The sequence below is a fragment of the Parasteatoda tepidariorum genome, chromosome 12 (genome assembly GCF_982258835.1).
Source record: "Parasteatoda tepidariorum strain Cologne lab strain chromosome 12, Ptep-v5.0, whole genome shotgun sequence".
Classification (NCBI taxonomy): domain Eukaryota; kingdom Metazoa; phylum Arthropoda; class Arachnida; order Araneae; family Theridiidae; genus Parasteatoda; species Parasteatoda tepidariorum.
The window spans coordinates 46357978-46374807 of record NC_141766.1 but is presented as its reverse complement, the minus strand read 5'-3'; the positions used below and the strand labels follow the sequence as shown (position 1 = coordinate 46374807).

General features: G+C 29.0%; 1 protein-coding gene across 3 annotated transcripts in view; it reads left to right on the top strand.

Moving 5' to 3' along the window:
• LOC107439647 (5-hydroxytryptamine receptor-like) overlaps positions 1-16830 on the top strand; it is a 497423-nt gene that overhangs the window by 135631 nt on the left and 344962 nt on the right. The gene's annotated exons all lie outside the window — the stretch shown is intronic.

Here is a 16830-nt window from a genome sequence, read left to right as displayed (position 1 = left end):
CCGTCAACCTCCATTTTTCCAGAAGAGCCGGCATGATTTTTCTGGCACACTGTTTTATGAGAAGATAGCCACTTATGATATCTCAAGCCAAACTTTGGACCCTTGTACGAAGCACAACCTTTGCAGAATGTCGACATTACTTCTATGTCAACAGCTTTTCCTGTCTCGCCGCCTACCAGGGTACATACGCCTATTAAAGACGTATGACCTCTGGTTTTCCAGGTGCCGTCTCCACTGACGGTTAGACTGTTTGGATTATCTGATAGACACTTTTCCTCGTTAACTGCCTGTTCCATGGATGACAAAGCAACTTCTTTTGATACTTCCAATATTTTAGAATTAATTTTATCATAAGATTTCTGAGTTATGGGCTTGGGCAAGCACATCACAGAGCAAAATGTCTGCAGACTTGAAAGTCCACCACCAATGCACCGCATTGCAAAAACAGATCTTCTGTTTACTTCTGGAATGTTCTTATTCACTCCTATCAGTTTGCAGCTTTTAAAAACATCCCTTTTCTGACATGCTTGACATGTTATTTCAAAAGAAGACAACAATCCACACTGGGATTTCTCAGTCATTTTCAAGGAAGCATGACAAATTCCACAAGCAGCTACATTATTGAAAAAACTTATCAAGGAAGCAACATCAATAAGGCGATAACCATCAAAAGTCTCTTTAGTTTCAGTTTCGATATCCTTGAAACTGGAACATGACATCGAAAGCTTTTTCTTAGAAGCACTTTTAAAATCCTCTTTTTCAATAAAAACATTGCAACTGCCCACATTTACACTTTGCCGAAATTGATTTCCACGAAATCTTCTCTTTTTTGGTCTCTGACCAGATCTACGAGGATTATTCATGATTATTTATAATAAATAAATCAAACCGAAACTAGATTTTTGACTAAAATGAAAGCTAATAGACGAATGTACAAATATTAATCTAAGATTAAAAAACGCATGCAATTCGAATATAAACAAATAAAATCTGCAAAGGGTTGGAGCAGAGTTGAGTTGTAGACACTTTAAATCTCAGATTATTATTAGAAACTATAAGATAAGCCCGAAATGAAGCAATTCGCGACCACGCCCACTAAAGCAATTGTTGGTGAGTGACTTGTCTTCTAACCCTTATAACTTTTGAACCAATTGAAAGATTTCGAAATGTAAGATATGAAAACGCGCAGAATAATGCAAGGAATAAAAAAAAAATGATCCTTGAAAAATCGATTTTTTGAGAGTTTTAAGGGTCCTGACCCCCCTTTAAAGTTTTGGAGGTTCAAAGAACAAGTAGTAAGAAGACCAAGTGAAGGAACAGCTCTTACCAGTGAATGAACACCCAGTAAAGGATCACTTAATTTTGATTATATTTTAATGCTCTTTATGAATTTATAAGCCATACAAATATTTAAAAGCAAGCCTATTCTTGAAATTATAACATAAATACTTGGAAAATGTTAACTTTTTATGTAATCATGAATTGAAAATTAAAGTGTCAACATATTAACACATACTGTTCATTCACTGGGAAATTCGTCCCGCAGTGGACTGATCAATAAGACACGGTTCCCAGTAGATCACCAAAGTCAAGCATCACTGGCTACGGTCAGTGTGCGGGTGAGTGACCCCTTGGATCAGTTTGCGTAGGGACCGAGGGTGTGCGGTATTGGTCCTCGTTAAACTGTGCTACCGTAAAGTGCTCGACTTCGCGCGCAGGTCGTCGGGCTACCGAAGCGGGGATTCCATCCCGTCCGCAGAGGATCAAAATTGTGATGGCATGTCTTCGGATCATCCTCCGCGATGTTTCCCAGACCGTCGCCAATAGCACATTGTGCAGCTCTAGTGCGACGTAAATTAACAACAACAACAGCAACAACACTGGGAAATCCGTGCCCAGTAAAGGAACATGCCTGTTCCCTCACTGGTTATAAGTTGTTTTTCGCATTTTAAACATACTTTTGATGCGGAAACTCACTGAAGGTACACGAAAATTAAAGTTTATCTTTTATTTGCATTAATTTAGAAAGAAACCCAGTAAAGGAACGCTTGTTCCTTTACTGATTTTTCATCGTTTGGTGATCCAGTGAATAAACACCCCCTTATCTCAGTACTTTATTATGCTATGATGCTTTAAAAAAATAAAACGTAACTTCAATAACTATATTTTGAATTCTCTTCTTCAAAGTGAGAAGAATAAAACTATTACATGCAATTAATTCCACTTCAAACATATAAATACAAACACTCACCTTATAATTTTTTCAAAGAAACAAGGTTCTGCAGAGATAATAACAAATTCAAAATTTTTTCCAGAGAAGTCTGTTTGACCAGGTAATCCAAACCATTGCTTGATGACTTCCTATTGTTTGGCAGTAAGCTATTGTTACCAGTCAATCTAAAGAAAAGCTTTCAAATTCTTATTTTTAATCAATATATATGAAATGTTCCTTCGCTGGGTAGTGTTCCTTCACTGGTTGATTAACCCTACGAAACTTTTTACAGTAAAAATCACCATAAAATCACTGAATCACTCACCTGAATATTACAGTAAAGAATACGGAATAATATGTCACAATAAAATAGATTTTGTGGTAAAAAAACGGACTTAAAGGTAAAATGGATTTTACGGATGATGCACCAAATCTTCCGGTATTTTATACCGTAGTTTGATTCGGATTTTTTTATAATGTGATTTAAAAGCATTATTCATTAGATGCCAGGAAAGTACTATCTTAAGTACTATTTTAAGTAAAAGTAATAATAAGAATAAAAACTAACGTTATAAAATAATATAATGTTAATGAAATAGCCACATCTTAAAGCAAAATTAATGTTATTTTTTTTAAATGAAATGATATTACATGAAATCATTGTTACATTATTAAAAGAGTTCTATTTCTGGGGTATTTAATGTTGAGCAATGCATGCACTGTAAAACATTTTAGACAAAATACGCTAAAAAGTACCGGTACTAAATCCATTTTTCACTGGGACGTTTTACGGAACTAAAATTCTGAGGTACCAAACTTTTTACTGTAAAAATTACCATAAAATCACTAAATCACTCTACTGAATATCACCGTAAAAAATGCGGAATAATATTTTGCACTAAAATGGATTTTACGGTAAGAAAACGGATTTTATGGTAAAATGGATTTTACGGATGATGCAATAAATCTTCCGGTATTTTATACCGTAGTTTGATTTGGACTTTTTTATAATGTGATTTAAAAGCATTATTCATTAGATGCCAGGAAAGTACTATCTTAAGTACTATTTTAAATAAAAGTAATAATACGAATAAAAACAAACATTATAAAATAATATAATGTTAATGAAATAGCCACAGAATTGAATAAAGTTTGAATAAATAAAACATAGTTTTTGGGAAAAAATAGCTCCAAAGTGGTTATTCCCTGTCTTTTATTCTATCTATCTCCCGAACATGAATTTATTCTAATATTCTATTATGTCACGCCAACTCCAATATATATTTTTGTTGAAAAATAATATCCTAGTAACTCAAAACAATTTAGGAAATTTCCCAAAAAGAATATTTTGCCAAACTTAAAATAAACACTATTCATCTTGAAAATAATGTTTAATTAAACGCTTTTATGATTTTCTTAAAACGTAAAATTTCGAACTACTATGATTTCCTGCAAAACCCTTCAATAGTTAAATAACATCACGCGAAACAAGATCTAGTTTAAAAATGAAATATTTTAATAAAATTCCGAACATTCTCAAAAGCTGAATTCTTCAATTAAAATTCTTCTCTTAAACTTCAAGATACAAAGAAATAGATATCACTGTTTTGTGAAAATTTGTAGTGTGCTATAGATTCCACCGACCATTTCTATAGAGGAACATGCTTGGTTAGATAAAGGAATATCTCTGTATAAAAATCGATTCATATTCGCTACAAGTGTGTATAGCATCGATTCCATGTAATCCATAGAAATGCCTGCCATCGAAAAGATGGATGAAGTCTTGATATCAGAGAAGGAGAAAATTTTGAAGCACGGACAAGTTTCAATTTGAAGATTTCATTGTGTTCTCGTATCTTCAAAGTGTAAGACTTAAGATAAAGGAGTTGAAATTTAAACACGATGAGAAATGATACATTGTTCGGAAATAGAAAATCATTATTACTTGTTGGAACAGTAGATTATTTATTTAATCAGCTTTTCAATGAAAAATTATTGCTCGTTTCTCTTTGCAATATTTTGATTCATCTTAGAAGCTTATTTTAAAATCTTTGAAGTTTCATATATTAAATATTTTACTATTTTTAAATTCAGTGTTATGAAATTAAAAATATATGCAGTATTTATTTTGCTGTTAGATTTATATGAAACTTTCTCCTCCTTGCATAATTTATTTTATATTTATTTATTGAGAAAGATATTAAAATGGTGAAATATGATATTAAAAGTATTATACAATAGCTTTAGATAGTGCGGAATAAAATTAGTGACTGGATAGTGAATAGATAGTGCGGAAATAAAATTGAAATCCGTTTTAGTTGTACAAGAATAATTTTTAAACTTTAAATCATCCGAGATTTCAAACTATGCGCAATCAATTTCTATACTTATGATTAAGTTTTTATTTCATACAGAACATAGTATAACTGTTACATTTAAAAAAATAGTGTTTCAATAATTTCCGATGAAATATTACCTACTTAAAATGCGGTTAATGTTATTTTCAACAGCGTTTTATAAACACTCTGTAAGAAATTATGGATTTAATAGCGGTAAAAAGTATCAACAGTCTCAGTGCATCATGCGTAGAATCCATTCTACATTTAAATAATGTACTGTAATTTTTTCACTAATATTTATTTATTTACAGTTATTCAGTGAATTTACTGTAATTACTACTGTAAAATTTATAGTATAACAGATTTTTGCTCAGTAACATTCAGGTAAAAATGGATTTCACTGTAAAAAAGTGCCGTGACCCCGAATGCAGGTACTTTTCACTGAATGCCGGAACATTCAATTTCTATACTTCCGGTTTAGTTTATCTTTCATATAGCACAGGAGTATTAATTGTTTCATTTAAAAAATATTGTTTGAATAATTCCCGATGAAATATACCCTATTTAAATGTCGAAAATATTATTTTTAACAGCATTTCACAAACATTCTGTAAGAAATTTCGGAATAAATTTTGGTATAAAGTACCAGTTTGAGTGCATCATCCAAAAAATCCATTTTACCAAAAATTAATATACCGTGATTTTTACAGTAATATTTATTTAATTACAGCGATTCAGTGAATTAACAGTACTACTGTAAAGTTTACTGTATAAGGGATTTTTTGTTCAGTAACATGATGTTAAAACAGGTTTTATGGTAAAAAGTGCCGGTACTTTTTACCGTTATGTAGTCTAGAATTTTTTACAGTGCATAGGAAAAGCTCTTCAATAGATTTGGATCCGATACAGTGACAGCAAGTTTTTGAAGACCAAATTATTGAATGAAAGTGCAAAAACTAAAAATAAATCTTTCTTATTTTATTCCAACAATTCATTATTACTTATTCATAATAAATTTCATTATTATTTATTTTATTCTAACCTTTCATTCGTTTCACTTTCTATTTATAACCTGAATTACGGTACTTAAATTTATATTATATTTCCTAAACCTAGAGCTTGACTATACTGATTAAACCAGTGTTCTAAATAACATAAATTGAAAAATAATTATTACGAAGAATTCTTCTTTTAGTTAATTTGTCGATTTTCATCATATGTAGAGCCACCTGGGCTCTTAAATCTTCAAGAATATCCATCCCCACTGTAAAAAATTCCGGATCAAATTACAGTGAAAAGTACTCGCACCCTGTATACATTATCCGTAAAATTCCCTTTTCTATAAAATATATTTTTAGTGTATATTTCATACCTCTATTTTTACAGTAGTATTTATTCAATTATAGTGATTCTGTTATTTTACAGTAAATAATACTGCAAAAACTTCGGTATATAGGATTTTTTTAATTCGCAAAATTTTACGGTAAAAATTGACTTTACGGATTGAAGTACCGTCACCCTGAGTACCGGTACCTATTACTGTAATTAAATCAAAGGTCTATCGGGCAAAGCGTTTCGTGGAAGGGTCCCAAGCGTTTAGAAATTTACGACTTATTAAATTAATAAGCAACGACTTTCAAATCCTGAAATTATATTTATATCCAAACAATAGTATATAATCTATTTCCTATATTGATCATTCATATATAATCATTTAAGTAAAATACGAGTGAAAAAATAAATACTGCTTTCCTTTTTTTAAAAATGGATTTAAAATAGAAAAAAGTATATAAAGCAGAAAGAAAACTATTTTAAAAAATTGCATTAGTATTTCTCAACTTTTGAATTACAAATTATTGTATAAAATATTATATTTCTCTGATAACCTTTCTCAGCATTTACAACTGTTCTATTGATGAACGCCAGTGAATTTAACAGACATAAAACGTAATTCTCCAGCAATTATAGATAAAGAATTTCAGTCTTCACGTTAAATATTTTCAAAATGAATATTAGCAATGAATAGTAGCAAAATGAATGAATAGTAATGACCTTATATATAAATTTAGGATTCCGCTGAAATAGGCTCGATCATTTAGAGTTTTATAACCAAAATATATGGGAACCACTGCTCTACAGTAGAAAGATTATTTAAAATCATTTAACTTACAGTTACCTTTATTTCCTGCATTTCAAGCTCACAAATTATTTTCTCGCCCCATTTAAATATATGTTTGTGTAATTATAATTATTATTTTTCAAAATACTTCGTTATTGGAAAGATCAATTTTTCTGATTTATTGAACATTGATAGGGGTCGTTTATTAAACGTTAATTGGATATTTGCGTATGTTATGGCACTATATATAGTAAGGCATTAATCAATAATTTTATCTCATCAAGATAATCTTTGGGAAAATCGATGCGTACATATTTAACGATCTCCTGCTTGACGACTAAATACCTTCACAAATACATATTCTAACAATGGGATAAGCACATTATTAAGGTCTTAACTGACCAGTTTGATTTTTTATGTATGATTTAAATAATTATTAGAATACAACGGATAATGATGGATAAGTTATGACAGATAATTTAACGCAGAAATGGAATATTTATAAGGGGATATGTCTACATATGATATCAATGATTTAGATTTTTATGATTGTCCTGAACACTTTTCCCCCAAAATATCGCCATCATTTAGAGTTTTATAACCAAAAAAAATGGGAACCAAGTTCAACATAAAGCAATAATAATGGTACATTCAACCATAATCTAATGCAAAAACCTTATTCTTATATTCATGACTCACAGTAAAAACGTAAATATCAGTATGGTTATGCATCATAATATGATTAAATTTGGCACCATATTAAAAGTGAAGCAAATTTTTACGACATTATGGTTCGATGCAATTCAAAATATTGAGGAAATTTTTCTTATCCCTTATGCATTAAATATAGATTAAATGATTTATTCCTAATTTACGTCCGTAATTTAAACTCTACAACAATTATCTATTTAAAAGTTGATTCTTTTGCAATTTAAATTTAGTTTTTTTAAATAAATTTAATTTCTTTTATTTTTAATTTTTTGATTTTTATTTCATTTTATGATACTTTGAACCATAATCTAATGCGATAGCCATATTCTTTACATTCATGATGAACCGTAGAAACGCAAAGAACAGTAAAGTTGTGAATCATAATATGGTCAAACTTGGCATCATATTAAAAATGAAGAAAATTTTTACGAATACCTCTAGGCAATTCAAAATTTTGAGGCAATTTTTTTAGGTATCTTCACAAAATATCAAACAATTTAATAAATTAAATATCAGGTAATTGATATTGGTTTATTGTTCTGACCATGGTGCGTTGAGAATTAATATTTTATTTATATTACTATATGACCCAGATCTAACCATAATACTCATTCTTTCAATTTCGATGTGAAAATTCGCTGCAAAATAACACAATGCAAACTGATCTATGATTTCATTTAAAAATATGTAGATTAAATTGTAAAAATTTGGAAAATTAAATTCTAAAATTCGTTCGACTATTAGCAAATTATTTAATTAAAAGTAATAAATAATTCTAAAAAAATATTTTTATATCCAATTATTTTTTGGTTAACAAGTAATTGGGAGTTTTTTTTTTAAATTCACTTACTTAATTCCCAAATCTTAGAATATTTCTTATTATAACCATTCTTCAATTGGAAATATCGCATTTACCATCATAAAGGAATGCGTCCTGAAGAAAACCTTTACTTTTCCCATTACAAAAAGTTCATCATATATATATTTGCATATATACATAAAGATTATGAAGCGTGTCAATAATATTATAAGATTTATAATGGTTCTGATGTTTTTTAGTTTATTTCATTAATTTATTCTTATTTAATACATTTATTATTATTTGATTAAATAATTTTAATATTTGATCTTGATTACATTTACTTTTAAAATAATGGTTTATTAGAAAAAAAAACCTATTATTGTTTGCATAACAAGTATTTAGATATTTGTTTATTGTACACAAAAACAATTATCTAAGAAAACCGACATTATGTAAACTATATACCCTATTAATATTATTTCTTTCGAATTGTTGTTATTCTAAATCTTGAAGTCAAAAATAGCTTACTTTTTTTTCAGAAAAGTAAGTGTATAACGTTTATTTTATAATCACCAAGAAAATGTTCTTTAAGTTTTGTCACGTGACGGTATTTCAATTATCTGACGTAAATTGCACGAGAAAAAGATGAATTATTAGTTCATTTTCTTGAGAGATGTTCGAAAAAGTCAAATTTCCAAACTGCTATTACTTTAAATCAAATATACTTCATTAATCTTAAATATTTATTTCTTTAAGAAAGTAAATTGCGTTCGTCAGAGCATTGTAAAGAAGAACTCTTGTTTCAAGATGAGAAATATTGCGCCATAATTTCATAGCCTCTTTTTATGGAAAAACACGGTTTCAAACTGATAAAATTCAGGCAATGTACTAAAACTAGTCGCTATCATTAATCAAAAAAGATTAATACCGATTTAAGAAAACAAGTTTAATGTTTTAACGGAAGGAAAATTGTAATTTATGAAAGTTCATACTTTTTGCTTTCAACAAAACTAAAACTATTTTAAATCAAGCAAACAAGTTTTTCTTCAGATAATATTTATTTTTTTATAGTATTTTGGTTTAGCGCAAAAAAAAACCCAAATATATTAGTAATAATTTAGGATAGTATAAATAAATCGAGAAATGAAAATACAGCCTATAAAGTAATAACTTATTATCAAAAGCACCGAATAAAAAGTGAACATATTTCAACACAACAAGCCATACAAAACTATCAGACTCTAAATTACCAGCTGTTAATCATTTGGACAAAAGTTATAAAAAGAAAAACAAAATATAATCATAAACTAAAAGAAAATACAACATGAATATAGAATGAAAGTATTTAAATTGACATACTATAGATTCAATTCTAAAAACAAGACCCTTCTTCAGTGTTTAAACGTCAAATGAAGATAAAGAAGTAAAGAGACAAACGTGTGTAAAGATGTCTAACCAATAGAGACAGAGGAACAAGTTTGAACAAGGGAATAGCTCGATGAAGACAAGAAACTGGTGCTAGGAAACAGGTACAGAACCCCAGTAGGCAACAGATAAATTAAAATAGATTTCCAAACATTGAGAAACGGTGGGATTCTTCACAGATTATTAACTAAATTATTAGAATTTTTCATAATATAGAATGACTCCCAAAAATCTAGTTCGGATGGTGACGAGCATTATTTAAAAATTTTAGTAGAACAAAAATCAAACCAGTGATTTCAATTTCACTAGAACAAAGAAATAAAAAATCGGTGAATGTCCTAACTTTGGGAGTGTGTTTGGTGTTTTTTTAAATCAAAGTTGAAGTTGAAATTAAGTCAAAGTTTCGTGTTCTGCACTTCTTGTGAAGTGTACGTCCAGTTTGCCCAAAGTACGCAAGACCACATGGGCAAGAAATTTGATAAGTACCCCAGCTATTAATATAAGCAATGTAGTCTTGAAGATTGGGGAGATTTAGTTTATTTCCAGAGGAAAAACTACTTTGAACTCAAATTGCTCAAAATTTCATCAATTTGAGAACTAATTTTCGAATAATAAGGTAAAGTAATTAAATTGTTTTATATTGTTGTAATAAAATAATATAATAAATAAAAGTTTGAATCGGTGAGTTTTGTGGGTAGTAAGATTAATTTTCTATAGGTTGGATCAATAATATTTGAAGAAATACTAATGTTTATCACGTTTTTGTCTCTTTGCTTCTTTACCTTCATTTGACGTTTAGACACTGAGGAAGGTACAGGTTTATAGATTTTAAACTAGAGAGTAGGCCTATTTATGTTCGTTCATTAGTGCTTTATTCACCTTTTTTTCTCTAGTCTACATAGAAAAAAAATTAACCCTATTCTTTTTTCAAAATATAATTATATTTAGTATTTGGTAAAGCTATCACGACAGGGAGTTACAAATTCGAACCAGTATACATTATTTCCTTAAGTCATGGAATGGCGTGAAGTATTCAGTTGGCTACTAAGCTTCGATTATTATTTTTTACATTCAGCGTGCCATTTAATGTTTTAAATAAAATGTATTAGATCATTCGAAAGAGGATATTTCGATCTACCAGAATCTACCTTTTGATTTATCGTTCATGTTAACGTACATTCATTTTCAGATCATTAAAGTTAACGTCAGCTTGAGGAAAATGAGCATTTTCAACACCCTTCTTCATTTTAATTTTATTCAAGGCTGCTCGTGATATTTGCGCTGCACATGAAAGGGGTGTCTGAAAGAACCCCTCTTTTTTGGTATACCCAGTTACAAATTGAAATATTAAAATCAAATATGACCTTGATCTGGCCATCTTATTGAGTTTGATGAAGAGCTATTAAACCAACTTCACGTCACGCAAGAAAATTTGCGTCAAACGATAAGGGAATTGCAAAGAAGATGGAGTGGCACACACTCTAGACTTAAAAAATAAAAGAAAGAAGAAATTTAGCTGTCACCCTAATAGCATTTCTTCCCTTCTCTTGTATATTTAAAATATATAAGCTCTTTCACTGAATTTCAGATCGTGATTCAACTGAATAGGATCACAGGTCTAGACTCTGGGTAGGGCAATCCATTTAGTGAGACCTTTAGTCTTCGTATAAATCCATAGTGAGTCTGTCAAAATAATAGCTTACGCAATCATCATGAAAGAGAAATGTATCCATATTGCAAAACTGCAAAACAGTCATGAAGAAAAATCTCATCCATAATAGTTCAGTTGGTGTTGGCTAAGCTTAACATAAATAAGGAAACAACTCGAATCAGAACTCCACGTCCACAAATATACATAGGCGAGCAAATTATTTATTAGTATCCCAAGTCAAAATTTTTTATGGTTTTCCATTGATGGACCAACATAAGTAACCATTACCCCTATGTAGGAATTCAGACTGTACATGCTGAACCTGATATATATATATATATATATATATATTCACCGAAGAGCATTACACTATGACCACTCTGCTAATAACATGTGGGACCACCTTTAGCCCTCTAAGCTGCTAGCACCCGCCGTGGTATTGATTCCACAAGGTGTTGATAGATAGTCTGAGGTATTTGGTATCAAGTCCTCACCAACTGGTCCTGCAATTCCCTCACATTGCGAGGGGGTAGCGGGGCAGCACGAATTTGATTTTCCAAGCAATACCACAAATGCTCTATTGGGTCATTCTAAGGTCAGGTGAATTTGGGGGCCAAGACATGACTTGAAAGTTACTGGAATTTTATTCGAACCAATCCATGACGATTCAACCCTTATAACATGGTGCATTATCCTGTTGGTAAACAACATTACCCGCAGAAAAACTGTTGCCATGAATGGGTGAACCTGGTCAGCAATTATGTTTTATTAGCTGACAGACGTCAGGGATTGTTCTATGAGGATTATGGGTCCTAATCTGCACCATGAAAACATTGTTCCTGGGCGAGAAACCAGGATTATAGATGTCCCATTGTCATTGACGGAGGCTGGTCATTATGTAATGGCTCTACGGTATATATATATATATATATATATATATATATATATATATATATAAATATATATATATATATATATATATATATACCGTATATCTATATATATATATATATCAAATAAAATACTTTTTATTGTATAATTTTTTTAAAAGTCAACACAAACTAATTCTAAAGGCAGAATAATGAATATTTTCAACATAAAGAAATTAAAAATTATATATTTTAGTGTTCAATATTTTTTAAATTTCAAAATAAATTTACAATTTTTTATAGAAAACATTTCGACTATTATAAAAAATAAACCAATTTTAAGTATAATTTTATAGAATGCTCCATAATTTTAAAATATATCTGTAGAAAGAAAATACTTCCAGCTTTGCGCTTATCATGCACACAGAATGTTTATATAGCCAAAAATATTTTGAGTTGAGTTTTTTCAAATTTTAAAGCATCTTTATCAAGAATTTGTCAATTGCATTCAAGGAAGAAAAACATATTTCAAATGATTTCTCGTAATACATTTGATGTTGTCAATTTTTTTTGTAAAACGGAAAATAACGTTTTGAAGAAACATTTTTACCGCCTTAAGCCAGAAAAATAATTCATATAGAGTTGACAGGTTGAAGTTATAGTTTTTCTTTTTATCAACAGTTTAAGTGAAATGCTGCCAAAAATTCATCTTATATTCGTCATAAAGTTTATCGTGTAAACTTGTGAAAAAAGTTGAATGTTGTACTTTTTATTTTTTGTTTTTGACAGCCACTAAGTTTGCAGAACGTGATTTTAGTATTTAAGAAATAGAAAAATAAATCTTTTAATTTTTTTAATGTCATTTAAAAAATAATAAATGCTTATTAAACATACATATTTGAAATTATGTATTTTAAAATAATGTAAAACTTTTAATTTAACGCTACGTTAGAAAATTAAAGCATCGCTTTTAATTTTAGTAATAAGGAGCATAAATTGATTAATTTTCATCCATTTGTTTGTAATTTTATACAAAGCTAGCAACGTTATATATATATATATATATATATATATATATATATATATATATATATATATATATATATATATATATATATATATATATTTCCTTTTTTTAGTGTTGATTGAATGTGTGCGTGTGAATATTTTCCTAACTGAAAATAGCATTTCCCCCCTTTAGAACAACCTTTGTTTTTTTTTTTTGCTGAAATTACTCTTAAAAAAGAGTAATGAATAAAATTAAAACAACAGTTTTTGAAAAAAAACGAAACTAAATTTAAAATGTTTACTTAGCAAAATAAATGTTGTACTCTAAATTTTAAATAAATTGTTTATAAAACCATATACCTAAAGCCAAATTTTATTTTAATTAGAACATATGACTTAGTTTTTTAACTTGAAATTTTTCAATTATGCTTATGAAACAAGCTAGTTCACTAATGCATGTGATTGTTGAAATATTAATTGCTTACTTCGATAAAAAATTCATTTCCAAAAGATGTTTTATGCTTTGAATTTCGTTAAAATTCTTAAATAATTAGATTTATATTTCTAACTTTTATTTTAAATATTTAAATGAATTATCAAAAGTGTACTGGTTTTTCATTCATTTAAACTAACATTTAATGAAAATGAAATTATTAAAGAGTCAAATTGAGAATAAAAGTTTTAATAAATTTTGTTTTTCAGTAGTAATGGCTGTAAATATATTGATTTCATCACATTTTGTTATTGAGACTTTTATTAAGAGCAACATTACAAAAAAAATTAAGTTAAAACCATCAAAAAGTTACCAGTTTTTATCGCTTTAAAAACTTTATGTTAAATCGAACTTTTATCCGAATCAAATGTTTTGGCTCTAAAATATTTATGAAATGGAAGAATCGGTAAATTGAAGTTTTGAGGAATTTTTATGATACATATAGATTAGTGAAGTTATAAAATGAACACTAAAAGAAGATGCAGTGCTCAAATTAAAAAAAAAAGGATCACCCTGGATAACTTTTGATCTAATGATCGGATCTTCCCGTTCTAGGAATCATTCCATATTGTTCGAGAAGGTAACCTCAAATATGCTAGATAATAAGTGCAGACGATATTTCAGGTTATAAAATCAGGCACAAAAACGCACTTTCTCTGAATAAACTTGAGGAAAATGAGCATTTTCAACACCCTTCTTCATTTTAATTTTATTCAAGGCTGCTCGTGATATTTGCGCTGCACATGAAAGGGGTGTCTGAAAGAACCCCTCTTTTTTGGTATACCCAGTTACAAATTGAAATATTAAAATCAAATATGACCTTGATCTGGCCATCTTATTGAGTTTGATGAAGAGCTATTAAACCAACTTCACGTCACGCAAGAAAATTTGCGTCAAACGATAAGGGAATTGCAAAGAAGATGGAGTGGCACACACTCTAGACTTAAAAAATAAAAGAAAGAAGAAATTTAGCTGTCACCCTAATAGCATTTCTTCCCTTCTCTTGTATATTTAAAATATATAAGCTCTTTCACTGAATTTCAGATCGTGATTCAACTGAATAGGATCACAGGTCTAGACTCTGGGTAGGGCAATCCATTTAGTGAGACCTTTAGTCTTCGTATAAATCCATAGTGAGTCTGTCAAAATAATAGCTTACGCAATCATCATGAAAGAGAAATGTATCCATATTGCAAAACTGCAAAACAGTCATGAAGAAAAATCTCATCCATAATAGTTCAGTTGGTGTTGGCTAAGCTTAACATAAATAAGGAAACAACTCGAATCAGAACTCCACGTCCACAAATATACATAGGCGAGCAAATTATTTATTAGTATCCCAAGTCAAAATTTTTTATGGTTTTCCATTGATGGACCAACATAAGTAACCATTACCCCTATGTAGGAATTCAGACTGTACATGCTGAACCTGATATATATATATATATATATATATATATATATATATATATATATATATATATATATATATATATATATATATATATATATATATATATATATATATATATATATATATATATATATATATATATATATATTCACCGAAGAGCATTACACTATGACCACTCTGCTAATAACATGTGGGATCACCTTTAGCCCTCTAAGCTGCTAGCACCCGCCGTGGTATTGATTCCACAAGGTGTTGATAGATAGTCTGAGGTATTTGGTATCAAGTCCTCACCAACTGGTCCTGCAATTCCCTCACATTGCGAGGGGGTAGCGGGGCAGCACGAATTTGATTTTCCAAGCAATACCACAAATGCTCTATTGGGTCATTCTAAGGTCAGGTGAATTTGGGGGCCAAGACATGACTTGAAAGTTACTGGAATTTTATTCGAACCAATCCATGACGATTCAACCCTTATAACATGGTGCATTATCCTGTTGGTAAACAACATTACCCGCAGAAAAACTGTTGCCATGAATGGGTGAACCTGGTCAGCAATTATGTTTTATTAGCTGACAGACGTCAGGGATTGTTCTATGAGGATTATGGGTCCTAATCTGCACCATGAAAACATTGTTCCTGGGCGAGAAACCAGGATTATAGATGTCCCATTGTCATTGACGGAGGCTGGTCATTATGTAATGGCTCTACGGTATATATATATATATATATATATATATATATATAAATATATATATATATATATATATATATATATATATATACCGTATATCTATATATATATATATATCAAATAAAATACTTTTTATTGTATAATTTTTTTAAAAGTCAACACAAACTAATTCTAAAGGCAGAATAATGAATATTTTCAACATAAAGAAATTAAAAATTATATATTTTAGTGTTCAATATTTTTTAAATTTCAAAATAAATTTACAATTTTTTATAGAAAACATTTCGACTATTATAAAAAATAAACCAATTTTAAGTATAATTTTATAGAATGCTCCATAATTTTAAAATATATCTGTAGAAAGAAAATACTTCCAGCTTTGCGCTTATCATGCACACAGAATGTTTATATAGCCAAAAATATTTTGAGTTGAGTTTTTTCAAATTTTAAAGCATCTTTATCAAGAATTTGTCAATTGCATTCAAGGAAGAAAAACATATTTCAAATGATTTCTCGTAATACATTTGATGTTGTCAATTTTTTTTGTAAAACGGAAAATAACGTTTTGAAGAAACATTTTTACCGCCTTAAGCCAGAAAAATAATTCATATAGAGTTGACAGGTTGAAGTTATAGTTTTTCTTTTTATCAACAGTTTAAGTGAAATGCTGCCAAAAATTCATCTTATATTCGTCATAAAGTTTATCGTGTAAACTTGTGAAAAAAGTTGAATGTTGTACTTTTTATTTTTTGTTTTTGACAGCCACTAAGTTTGCAGAACGTGATTTTAGTATTTAAGAAATAGAAAAATAAATCTTTTAATTTTTTTAATGTCATTTAAAAAATAATAAATGCTTATTAAACATACATATTTGAAATTATGTATTTTAAAATAATGTAAAACTTTTAATTTAACGCTACGTTAGAAAATTAAAGCATCGCTTTTAATTTTAGTAATAAGGAGCATAAATTAATTAATTTTCATCCATTTGTTTGTAATTTTATACAAAGCTAGCAACGTTATATATATATATATATATATATATATATATATATATATATATATATATATATATATATATATATATATATATTAC